The sequence below is a fragment of the Hermetia illucens genome, chromosome 1 (assembly GCF_905115235.1).
Source record: "Hermetia illucens chromosome 1, iHerIll2.2.curated.20191125, whole genome shotgun sequence".
Classification (NCBI taxonomy): Eukaryota; Metazoa; Arthropoda; class Insecta; order Diptera; family Stratiomyidae; genus Hermetia; species Hermetia illucens.
The window spans coordinates 212269360-212281559 of record NC_051849.1 but is presented as its reverse complement, the minus strand read 5'-3'; the positions used below and the strand labels follow the sequence as shown (position 1 = coordinate 212281559).

The following is a 12200-nucleotide window of genomic DNA, read 5'->3' as shown; positions in this document are numbered from 1 at the left end:
CTGTACAATGCAAGACATATGGAGGGGCATGCACAGCGTAGAAATGCGGCAAGGTCAGAGTCGCTTGATCTCTGGCAACGCAGAAGGGACGAGTCTACGAAAGGTCGGTGGACGCACAGGCTCATTCCCTACATTAGGGTGTGGCTTGAGCGAAAACATGGGGAGACCAACTACCACATTACCCAGTTCCTCACGGGGCACGGTGGTTGCTACAGGCAGTATCTGCACCGCTTTGGGTTGGATGATTTTCCGAACTGTCCCAGATGCGATGGCATACCGGAGGATTCAGAGGATGTGATGTTTCACTGCCCACGATTTGCGATGGAGAGAAGGAGCTTAAACCAGGTGCTGGGCAGGAGCGGGACCCCGGAGAGCTTGGTTACTGAGATGCTGGGGTCCGGGAAGAAGTGGCTTACGGTTGGCTCTGCAATCATCCAAATGCAGGAGGAGTTGCTGAAGGCACAAAGAAGGAGGAAAGCCGAAATAGGAGAAGGATGAGTGCCTAAGAGCAAACCTACCCCGCGAAGTAATACCTCAATGGTGGTCCCACGGGGCTGTGGCTGGAGAAACCGGGGGTGGTTTTTAGTGGGTGTGAATCTCACACGCGCCCGCTGTAGTTCCGCCATTCGGGCGGCGAAGCTGCGGCGGACGTGTCTTTCTAAGATTTTCCACCTCCGTGTACGCAAAAAAAAAAAAAAAAAGCCTCAGAGGATTGGTTCCATGTCCTCTGTGCGTATTGTGACATCCGTAATCTAAATGACATGGGCGTTCACGTGATGAACGGTATCTATGATTTTAGCCACGACTTTTCTAGCAGTGATACACTTCAATGCGCTAATGAATTCGCGCGTGCTGCGTAATTAGTGTAAGATATTAGAGAGTTCTTGAACGCTGCTTCACCTGCAGTATGATGGGCGAATGGCCACAGTGGCGGTGGTGGACGGCCACCAGTATTGTGTGTTTTGTGTTGTCGTGTTAACTCTTTCGTGTTGTATTGTACGCAGAGCGGTAGTTGACTGGTGGAAAGGTTTCGCTGCGTTTCTCCGCTTCGGGCTAATTCCGGTCAACCTGTTGGGGACTCCCGTCCCCATGTACTTGTGGCGCGGCAGGATTCGCAGCATTCGAAATTTATTCCGAATGTTGCGAATCCTGCCGCGCTGTCTGGGTCGGGCTGTATTCCTTCAGGGGAAATGAAATGGCCGAGGAATCTCACCTTTTGGAGAAATTTGCATTTCTTTTTGGAGAAATTTGCATTTCTTTTTGGAGAAATTTGCATTTCTCAACGTTTAGGACTAAACCGGCCTCAAGGAGACGTTGAAAAATGCACTCGAGATGGGCTAAGTGCTCAGACTCAGTGGAAGAAGCGACCAAAACATCATCCAAATATACGAAACAGAAGTCGAGGTTTCGCAGAACTGAGTGAATGAACCTTTGAAAGGTTTGCGCCGCATTGCACAATCCGAAAGTCATTCGGGTGAACTCGAAGAGTCCAAAGGGTGTACATATTGCCGTCTTTGGAATGTCTTCAGGAGCTACTGGGATTTGGTGATAAGCCTTGGTTAAGTCCAAGGTCGAAAAGATGCGGCAATTCGCGAGGTGATGCGCAAAGTCGTGGATGAGTGGAATTGGATATCGGTCAGGAACAGTCTGTGCATTTAGCCTTTTGTAATCCCCACATGGGCGCCATTCGCCGTTTGGCTTAGGGACCATATGCAGTGGGGAAGACCAACAGCTGTTTGAGGGCCTGCAGATACCCTGTTGAACGAGTTGTTCAAACTCTTTCCGCGCAATAGCCGGTTTCTGGGATGGTAGAGGACGCACCTTCGAGAAGATCGGGGAACCAGTAGTGATAATGTGGTGCTGCACATTGTGCTTCACTGGTTTAGAGAGACTACACTCGGTAGTAATCCGGCTGAACTTTTGGAGAAGTGCCTGAACATGAGAGTCGGTAATGTCTTCTAAAAGAACGGAAAGATTATTGCCTGGGTGAGATACCATTTGTCCCGACGAATTAAGGTTGGTCGTGGGGTCTATAAGGGACTTATTTTGCAAGTCCACCAGCAATTCATAGTGACACAAGAAGTCTGCGCCTAATATGGGGAAGCTGACATCCGCCAGAATGAAACGCCACGAAAATGTCCTACGCAAGCCAAGACTCACGTCCACTTACTTATACCCGTATGTGTTTATGCGGGAGGAATTTGCTGCCGCAAGTTTGAGCGGTTGTGGAAAAAATTGATGTTGCCGAGGTACGGGAAGAACCGAAACCTCCGCACCAGTATCGACGAGGTAGTTGCGCCTGCTGAGAGGGTCGTAAATTGTTAGGCGACGTGGCGCTGCGCTCTGGGTGGCCGTCGCCAGGACCCCCCACGGACCTAGTTTTTTGCGGCAGGCGTGAATTTGCAAGGGATAGTACACTTGGTGGCTTTATCGCCGAATCTGCAGTGGTACCAGCAAATCCCCCGGTCCGTGGACTGTCCCGACGATCTGCTACCCGAACGCCCTTTTCGAGTGGCAGACCGTGAGCGAGCTCGCGATCTGGCGCCCGAACGCTGAGCGTCCAACGTCGCACGCATCTCGGCTACACTGGCTGTTAAAGCGGCTATCTCGCGCCTCAAGTCGCTCACCTCATCCGACGGTGGTTGAACGGCCGCTATGGTTGGGCGTACGTACACCTCCTGCACCTGGTCGGCCGTCGCTGCCAGTTCCTCCAAGGAACCGGAGACGCAAGTGAGGATCGCCTGGGTGCCCTCCGGGAACCATCGCAGCCAGAGCGACTTGATCAGGTCATCGCCGATCTTACTCCCAGCCAATTGCTTATTTCGAATGCGAACAAATAGATGGCGCGGAACTATCCACTTTGTAGAGCTCGCCACGGGAGTGGAGGGAGGGGCAGAAAGAAACGAATGAAGCGAGAAAATTCTCTTCTGCCTCTAACGAGTCGTTTGCTCTTACATTCATTAAAAATTAATAAATTATAATAATTTCATCTTTCGAGTATTGATTGTAAAAACCTAGTCTATGTTCCGGTGTACCTAAAAATTGTGGTTTGCAAAGAAATGGACTATTTTAGTTAAACCTCTATCGTCCAGCATCTGGGCGTTTCATGTAATCCACGAGGACAATGGGGACTGGTGACCATGGGGAAATTATCGAGCAGTATCCGGTACGACACATAGCTACCTCCACACAGACGCTCCCCATCAAGAAGATTTTCTTCAAAATCTGCTAGGTGCGAGCTTTCAACCAAGTACCAGTCGCAGAGGAAGACATTGAAGAGACAGTCTTGGCCAGCAATCGGCCTATTCGGGGCACCATTCATGACATGCCAACATCTGGTCGACGAGGTTACCCGGGGACTCGATTTTTGTCATTCGTATGTGGACGACATCCTCGTATCACCGACAGATAAAGAGGCGTACCTAAACCATCTGCGAATCCTGCCGCGCCACATACTCGAGGAGGGCGATCAGAAGAAACCTCACCGGAGGTTATCTGGTGCCATGGGAACCGAGATGACCCTCTGAGAGCATATCCTCCAGAAGAATTCCTGAAGGATGTGCTCTCGGCCCGGTTATTTGCGGTTGACCCCCTTGTGGAAGTTCATGTGGAGCTGCGCTTTACAACTCCGGTGCCGTACCCCTTATTTGCATCAGATGAATGCTGAGCCTGCACTCAGTATAAACCAGGACCGCTGTGCCAGTCATGGCGGGGCTCTGATTTTGGTTTCCAAATCAATCCATGACCGGAGAGGACTATGGGATTATGCCTAAACGGCAGGTACTCACGTTAAATCCCCAGGACCTTCATGTCAACGTAACTGAAGCAATAAATCGAAATCGAATAAAGTAACAGAACCTGACGACATCACATCTGAGCTCTGGAAAGCGAAGAGCTGGGACCCAACACTGTGGCTCAGTGAATTCTTTAACCGGGTTATTCAGGAAGGAAGAACACCATCTGACTGGCAAGAAAGTACCACTGTTCCAATATGGAAAAAGAAAGGCAGCTCAGCAGAATGTTCAAATTACCGTCCGATCCGGTCCGATCCCATACCATGAAGATTTTTGAACGCATTCTTGACAACTGTATTCGCGAAATCGTTGAAATAACCGTGAATCAAGCCGGGTTTGTCAAGAACTGCGGAACTACTGACGCAATACATGCTGCGCAGTTACACATGGAGAAACACCGTGGGAGGCATCGCCCTCTTTACATTGCCTTTCTGGATCTAGAGAAAGCGTTTGACCGTGTACCACACGAACTCATCTGGTATGCTTTACGACAACACTTCGTGCCAGAAGAACTCGTGCGCTGGATTCAATGGCTCTACCACGATCCGAAAAGTAAAGTTCGAAGTATGGCGGGTGTATCAAAACCACTTCGTGTCTCTGTTGGTGTTCATCAAGGAAGTGCCCTCTCACCACTCCTCTTTGTCCTTGTTATGGACACCGTCACACGGGATATCCAACGTACAGCTCCCTACACACTGCTTTATGCAGATGATGTTTTCCTAGCATCTGATAGCAAAAATGATCTCGAGCAACTTGTTCAAAAATGGAATGATCGCCTCATGCAACATGGTCTCAGATTGAATTTAAACAAAACTGAATTTTTGACGACCGATCCCCATGAAACAGGCACAATCACTGTCAGCGGCAGTGATCTGCCCAGAACTGAGCGATTTAAATACCTCGGGTCAACGCTATCAGCCAATGGAGAACTGCGTTATGAAATTGCTTCACGCATTAACGCAACCTGGATGAAGTGGCGTTCCACAACTGGTGTCCTTTGTGATCGACGTATCAACGAACGTCTCAAATCTAAAATTTACCGCAATGTCGTGCGTCCAGTCGCCCTCGTTTCTGAGTGTTGGCCGACCATAAAAGACAATGAACGGCGTCTTGCGGTAATGGAGACGAAGATGCTACGTTGGACTAGTGGCGTCACACGTTTAGATCACATCCGAAATGAGGATATCCGCGATCGTTATGGGGTTGCACCGATCGTGGAATAGTTGCGAGAGAGGCGTCTTCGATGGTATGGTCACGCAATTCGTGCAAACGAGAATTCACTTGCCAAGATTGGTCTGAACATCGAAGTCGATGGTAAACGACCAAAAGGCAGACCTAAACAACGGTAGCTTGATACGCTGGATGGGGATTTGAAAGCCTCGAGATTGCACCCAGATCAGGCATTCGATAGAGCCAAATGGCGAAGCCGATCACGACGAGCCGACCCCGCTTGTGAACGGGACAAAGGCTGAAGAAAAAGAAGAAGGCATTTGTTAACAAAGGCACATGAAGCGTAGTTTCTATGTACGGCAACTAACTGAAAACTGAACATCTCTTATCGCGAACTATGTTATCAGCTTTCCAAACAATATTCCGGAGCAATGTTTAGAGTGGGATTTACATAATCAATTTGCTCTTGCTCAGTTAACTCTCAGAATAAATTTTTTGTTAAATTTGCTCATCAGAGGCTCTTATTTCAATGTCATCTATTACCTGAAGGTCGTTACTGCAAAAAAATATTTGTTTGGAAACGCCACATTGCCAACCACGTACAAAAGAGCGTACATTTCCGTTCCAAGAAATTATCACCAATTCTAAGGTAATTGCACTCATTTAGAATTAATTTAAATTTGCGTTCACACTCTCGGTAGATTGTGTAATCGCACTCGCAAGGCCATTGTACGATAGGTCAGTATTCACAAATCCCGTGGCATATTCTTCCTGTGCCCGTGAAAATCACACGAGATAACAGCCCCAAGAACAAGCGTCCAACGTGTGTTCTTCTTCGTTCCGATAACAGGGCCATTAAATTAGCCCCTGAGTAAACATTATCCCAAGTCAAACAAAACAAATGGAATGCTGGCGTGTGATATCGCATTAAATGGACTTTATGCAGCGCTGACATTGTCCGTTTTATCGCTTTTTTGATAAGTAAGACATTTAATAGACGCCTCCTTATGATGATTCAGACTTCCCTCAAACTCGTTCATTTGCACTTGACGCATGCATGGTTTTCAAATTACTCCCGGACACTTGGGTTTCATTGAACTATTTCTTAGGAATGTTGTGGCCAATTTCAACAACAATGGAAGCATCAGGTGTCCCCCGCTGGCATATCTCACATATGAAATGCAAATCGAATTATATTGCATAGCAATTTGACACCCTCTGTCTTCAATGGAATTTTCATCTACATAATTCGACTCATTCCTACAATCGAAGCGAATTCCACAAACCCGCACATATCACAGTTCCCTCTTCCCTTATCACTTATCCCTGATACCGTCAATTTGTTTGGGTGCTCATATGTATAAATTCCTGGTGTTTTTGCACTCCTTATCATTAAATCTGGGAATACTGTGGCTTAAAATTGGTTTTTCATCATTGTGACGTAAATTATCATCAAAAAAACAAAGAGTTTATTGCGAAGCACTCGCAACTATGGCGATTATCACAATTCAACCAACATTACATGGGTTTTGAACTTACCGCGTATCGTGTCTCGGTAACTGGTTTTTTTTATTCCAGTTGCAGTTATAATCGCGAAAAAATAATATAATGATAATATTAAAACCACGAAACAACAAACCACCCACTGACAAGCACTTTACACTCACAAATTGACAGCCCGAAACTAACTGACAACTCGAAGTTCTCTGCTTCTATCATCGTATTCTACCACAAACTGGAAATGCAATGCAGCACTGCCAGATGACTGGAAGTTAGGCGTTGTAGGCAACTTTCCGATGAATATGTGTGGTGATAAGATTTGTTGAGGAAATCGTTCGTTACTTCACTGTTTCATATTCAGACAGTCATTTCTTGGAAAGTATTTAAAAGGATATTAATATATAGGAAAAATAATCAGCAATAATTTTCTAGCTTTTGTTATTTTTTACAAGTCAAGACTAATAGTCAAGGTACTTGGGAAAATGAAAATAACCTTAATTAATTTGCTTTTGCTGAGGGGGTTAAAGTTAAAGATACACCGCATTAATTATGAAAAAATATTTTGCCACGATTTTATTGTAAGTTGGCGGCAATTTTCCAAAAATAAAAAAATAACTAGGATTTCTTCTAGGTCAAGTCAATTTTTCACACGTTGTCCAATTTCTGTACTGGATGCTGCTTAACTAGGTTTCCCTACGTGTCGCTTGATATTTTAGCCCTTTTTGGCAATAAAAATGAATGTAATCGGTTCAATCTTTTTATATAATTATTGTTTTTATATATACGCCCCAGGTTGATCCCGACCTGAGTGGCAAACGCAGAGCTGCATGCGACCAGGCGCGTATCATGGGTCGCGGATAATGACATGGCCTACCGGGTCAGCTACGAATATCGCAAGTTAATCTTGTAAATAAGAAGCCGCGGACAAGCAGAACGTTTCCATTTGTGTTCGTCCTTCCTTACCGATTCTTCCCTTTCAGGGGGAGGAAACTTTCTTAACAAATCCGCAATACGGGGTGAAGCAATCGACGCGCCTATCGGATGAATTGCTGTGACGTTACACTGTATTTCAGCGGCTCCCCTCCAAATACCTTCCCTACCTTTGGAGGTAACCATGGGGCATTTCAACATTGGGGCTTTGTTGCAGGGTTGATTGCCTCCCCAACATTCGTGGGAACAAAATTCGGGACAATATTTCAAATTCATTTGATGGGACCCCAGGGACACGAAGACAGTACCCAACACGGTTAAGAGTCGCTCAACAAGATCAGAGCGGCTCTTCGCCCTTGAATGTTTTGGCGGTTATGCCGTCAACCACCAGGGACGGGAAACCTAGGCGTCGTATGGTTTGGACGAACCAACTCAACGAATTTATCATCCGCGCCTATTACCGTGTCACGGATTTGGAACGGAATCCATCAGGGTACAGACATCGACTACATGATGCGTTCATAACCCGATTTCCGGAGCTAAGTCATGTTCCGGAACAGAACGTCGTGAACCAGTACCGGGTGATAGTGAATAACAACCGAGTTGCCTTGAGCAAGAGGTTTCACTTGAGCTCGGTCTGGAGTCATCAAATTACCGGACTAGTCAAAGGAGTAACACAAGTACTCCACCTGTAAGGCACTCCATGAATCCAGTAGTCAGGAGAAGCTTAGTAACTGGGGATGTCGACCCAATTTATAATGAGGCTTTGACCGCATTCCAGGTCGCATTCACAGAGTATGCTGAGATTCTCCCAGACGCTAGGCCAAAGATCCCAAAACTGAAGTTTACTTCGGCAGCTACTAACATCATTGCTGCCGTTGACAGAATTTTGGCTGATCGTCTGGCTAGCGAGATTACTGTTACAGAGGTTCACAGCCTGATCTACGTTGCAGCTGCCACGGTTATTCGTCTCCATAACCAACATCTTAGAGCGAATAACAGAAGTATGCGCAGAAGGACTTTACCGTTCTGGGTGTTTGGACTCAACAAAAGAGTCGAAAAGTTGAGAAAGGAGATTGGTTGTGTGACGCAAGCACTCCTTGGAAATCCATCACGAAGAGTGCACAGATGCGTTGCGAACATCATTGGAAACTACCATCTGTCCAATGATATGCCAATCGAAGAAATCCTCGAGGTGCTGAAGCAGAAACTTGCGGTATGCTCCAATCGCATCCGTAGGTATCAGAAAAGCTTTCAGCGAAGGACAAACAACACCTTGTTCTTCCAGAACCAACGGGGATTCTACAAAAATCTCACCAGCTCAGATAGAGAAAGTAACCTCAATCTGGATCAGGCAGAAGACTTCTGGAGAAGTGTTTGGAGCGAATCCAGTCGTTGCAATTTAGAAGCAGCGTGGCTCCCACACCTTATGCGTTCATGCGAGGCCCTCCCCGAAATGACCATGCCTGACGTAACTGAAGTCGACGTTAAAGCAGTCCTTGACAAGGCAGGTAACTGGAAGGCGCCAGGAGTTGACAAGATTCACAACTTCTGGCTGAAGCGGTTCAAGAGCACTCACAGGATATTGGCAAATCAATTTAATCAGATGATTGCCGATCCTGATTTAGTTCCACCATTTTTCACCAAGGGGATAACTTTCCTCATCCCCAAGGAACAGGGTGTCTCTTGCCCTTCAAAATGTCGACCAATTACTTGTCTTCCTACCGTCTACAAGGTCTTCACTTCAGTTCTGTGCGCGAACATCTCAAAACATCTTGATGTTCATAAATTGATAGCTGAGGAGCAAAAAGGATGCGCAAAAGGCTCCCGAGGCTGCAAAGAACAGCTTATAATCGATACGGTAGCTGTAAAGCAGGTTGTCCACCAAAAACGAAACATCTCGACAGCCTACATCGATTATAAATCAGCCTTTGACTCCATATCACATTCGTGGTTACTATAAGTGTTACGCTTGTATAAAATCAACCCGAATGTCGTTCTTCTTCTGAGAACAGTAATGAAGAATTGGAGCACGAAGCTATCGGTATCCTCACAAACATCAAGAGAGATACCAATCAGGCGTGGCATTTTCCAAGGCGACTCTCTAAGCCCACTGTGGTTTTGTTTGGCTTTGAATCCGCTATCCCATCTTTTGCATGAAAGCAAATACGGGTTCCAAGTCAAGCATGGCATATTGTCGAAATGTACATTAAGCCATTTAATGTACATTGACGACATCAAATTGTATGCCAAAGACGAGAACCAACTTCGCTCCTTGCTGGACATCACCATCCAGTTCAGCAGGGATATCGGTATGCAGCTGGTTTTGGAAAAATGTCGCATAAAAACAATTGTTCGGGGAAAACACACCGACAACGAAGGATACAGCCAAAATAATATCCGAATTGAGGGTATGGGTTCGGATGACGTCTACAAATACCTCGGCATATTGCAAGCAACAACACCTGGTGTGGCAATCATCAAATCTAAGTTGCTGAGGGAATTTGAACGGCGTCTGGATCTTGAAACTGAGCTGTACGGGAAAAATAAAATCATGGCAATCAACACCTTCGCCATCCCCGTCCTTCTATATACTTTCGGTGTTATACAGTGGAGTAATACGGACTTAGAGTCTGTCAATAGACGGGTAAGGGTAGTTCTTGCAAACAACAACATGCACAATAGAGCTGGAGAAAAATTGAGGATCACTATCCCACGTCACCAGGGAGGAAGGGGGGTACTTGATTTAAAAACGTTGCACTACAATCAAGTGCATTCTCTCCGAGAGTTTTTCTTTGAAAAACAATCCTCTAGCCAAATATACCAGGCTACCGTCATGGCAGATAATAAATTATCTCCTTTGAACTTGAGAAGCAGAGAATGGGATCCCATGTCGAATGTTACTTCAGTCCAACAGAAGATCGACATGTGGAAAGAGAAACCCATTCACGGAGGTCATATAAAAAATTTGTTGTTGTCAGGCATTGACATCGAAGCCTCCAACAAATGGTTGACTAATGGTGTACTTTTCTATGAGACGGAAGCATTCCTAGCTTCAATTTAGGATGCTTCGCTCCTAACAAAAAATTATAAATGGTACACTCTTCACGACTCCTCAATCACCAACTCCAGTTGTAGGTTATGCAACTGCGAAGAGGAGACCATCCAGCACATAGCAATTGCGTGCAGGATGATGAGCAGTACCGAGTACACCAATCGTCATAACTTCGTCTACAAGATTCTCCATCAAAACCTTGCGTTGAAGTATAACTTAGTGGCAACCTACCATCCCTACTATAAGTATACTCCGCAGAGAATCTTGGAAAATGATCGGGTCAAACTACTGTGGGATCACACTATTGCCACCGACCATAGTGTTAATCATAACAGACCCGATCTAGTTCTGCTTCTGAAGGAAGAGCGAGCGTGCTTCATAATCGATGTAGCCGTTCCGTTGGACCGGAACACTGTTGAAAAACAGCACGAAAAAATCCGGAACTATGGCCCCTTGACAGACGATATGAAGCAGACTTGGAGACTACAAAAGATCGAAGTAGTCCCCGTGGTAATTTCAGCGACGGGATTAGTCCCGCAGAACTCACATAAAGCGTTGAAAACGCTCGATCTTAGGACTGGACTATACATGGAGATGCAAAAAGCGGTTATCCTTGCAACCTGTGCTATAGTCCGAAGAGTCCTGTCCGTTAACAATCTGCCCTAATGGGTTTCAGTCTTGATCCGCACTGTCTTCGATTCAAGATCCATGTCTCTGTAGTGTAGAACCACCGCGTCATTGGCTGAAGTGTTTGCGACAATCGGGATGTAGCAATACATTTTCGCATGGTCGCACACACTTTGCGTTAAAACGCATCATCGCTATGATGCGGGCCTTTGGATTTTGTCTTCAGCCCATCCTTAGGTTGGTCGCCTCTCGGTCCGGTTAGGCGGGAAGAGAGTCCGTGGGCTTTTTTAACTATATATATATGATAATAATAATAATCGTTGGCACAACAATCCATATTGGATCAGGGCCTTGAATTGTGGTAAAGCACTTCATCCAAGACCGTGACGGTACACTACAGGATTACAGTACCCTCTGGGAAGCAATGTGATCAGCACTGTGCTCGCCTGAGATTATTACCCTGACTTGACTCAGGTACTCATTCACAGCTGAGTTGACTGATATCCGACGTCAAATCACTATACAAATCCCACTATCACCAGTGAGATTTGAACCACGACTTTCCATACGACAACAGTAGGTTTCTTAGTCAGCCAAAAAATGTAACCTGCTGTTATCGGCTTTGAAAACATAAGCAAACGGCTGTGCACTCTGCACGTTCACGTCCCTACAGAGGAGACTGCAGAGCCGGAGAATGACACCTTCTACGAGGCAGTAGAACGTGCCCTCGAAGCCTGTCCTAGATATGATATCAAAATCATACTTGTGGACGGAACTCGTATCTAGGCGATACGTTGACTTCCATGGCTTACATCAAAACACAAATGATAAGGGACTGCGGATTATTCAATTAGCAGTACCACACGAAATGGTTGTTGGAAGTACTTGATTTGCGCGGAAAGCGGTCCACAAACAAACGTGGGACTCTCCAAACGGAACCACTTTCAACCAAATTGACCACGTGCTGATTGAACGTCGCCACCTCTCAGTCTTGATGAATGTCGGGACATATAAGGGGACCAATATAGACTCAGATAACTATCTCATTGGTATGGTACTCCGAGCTCGAATAACAACACCACCCAGAATCCCCTCCGACAATCAGGTGAGAGTTAACATTAAAG

General features: G+C 46.0%; 1 protein-coding gene across 1 annotated transcript in view; it reads right to left on the bottom strand.

Moving 5' to 3' along the window:
* Positions 1–6666, bottom strand: part of LOC119658210 (major facilitator superfamily domain-containing protein 1-like) — a 37431-nt gene extending 30765 nt beyond the window's left edge. The window contains exon 1 of the mRNA XM_038065477.1: positions 6504–6666. The gene's annotated coding sequence lies outside the window, so the exon portion shown is untranslated. The remainder of the gene's footprint in view (positions 1–6503) is intronic.
* Between the last annotated feature and the right edge of the window lie 5534 nt (positions 6667–12200).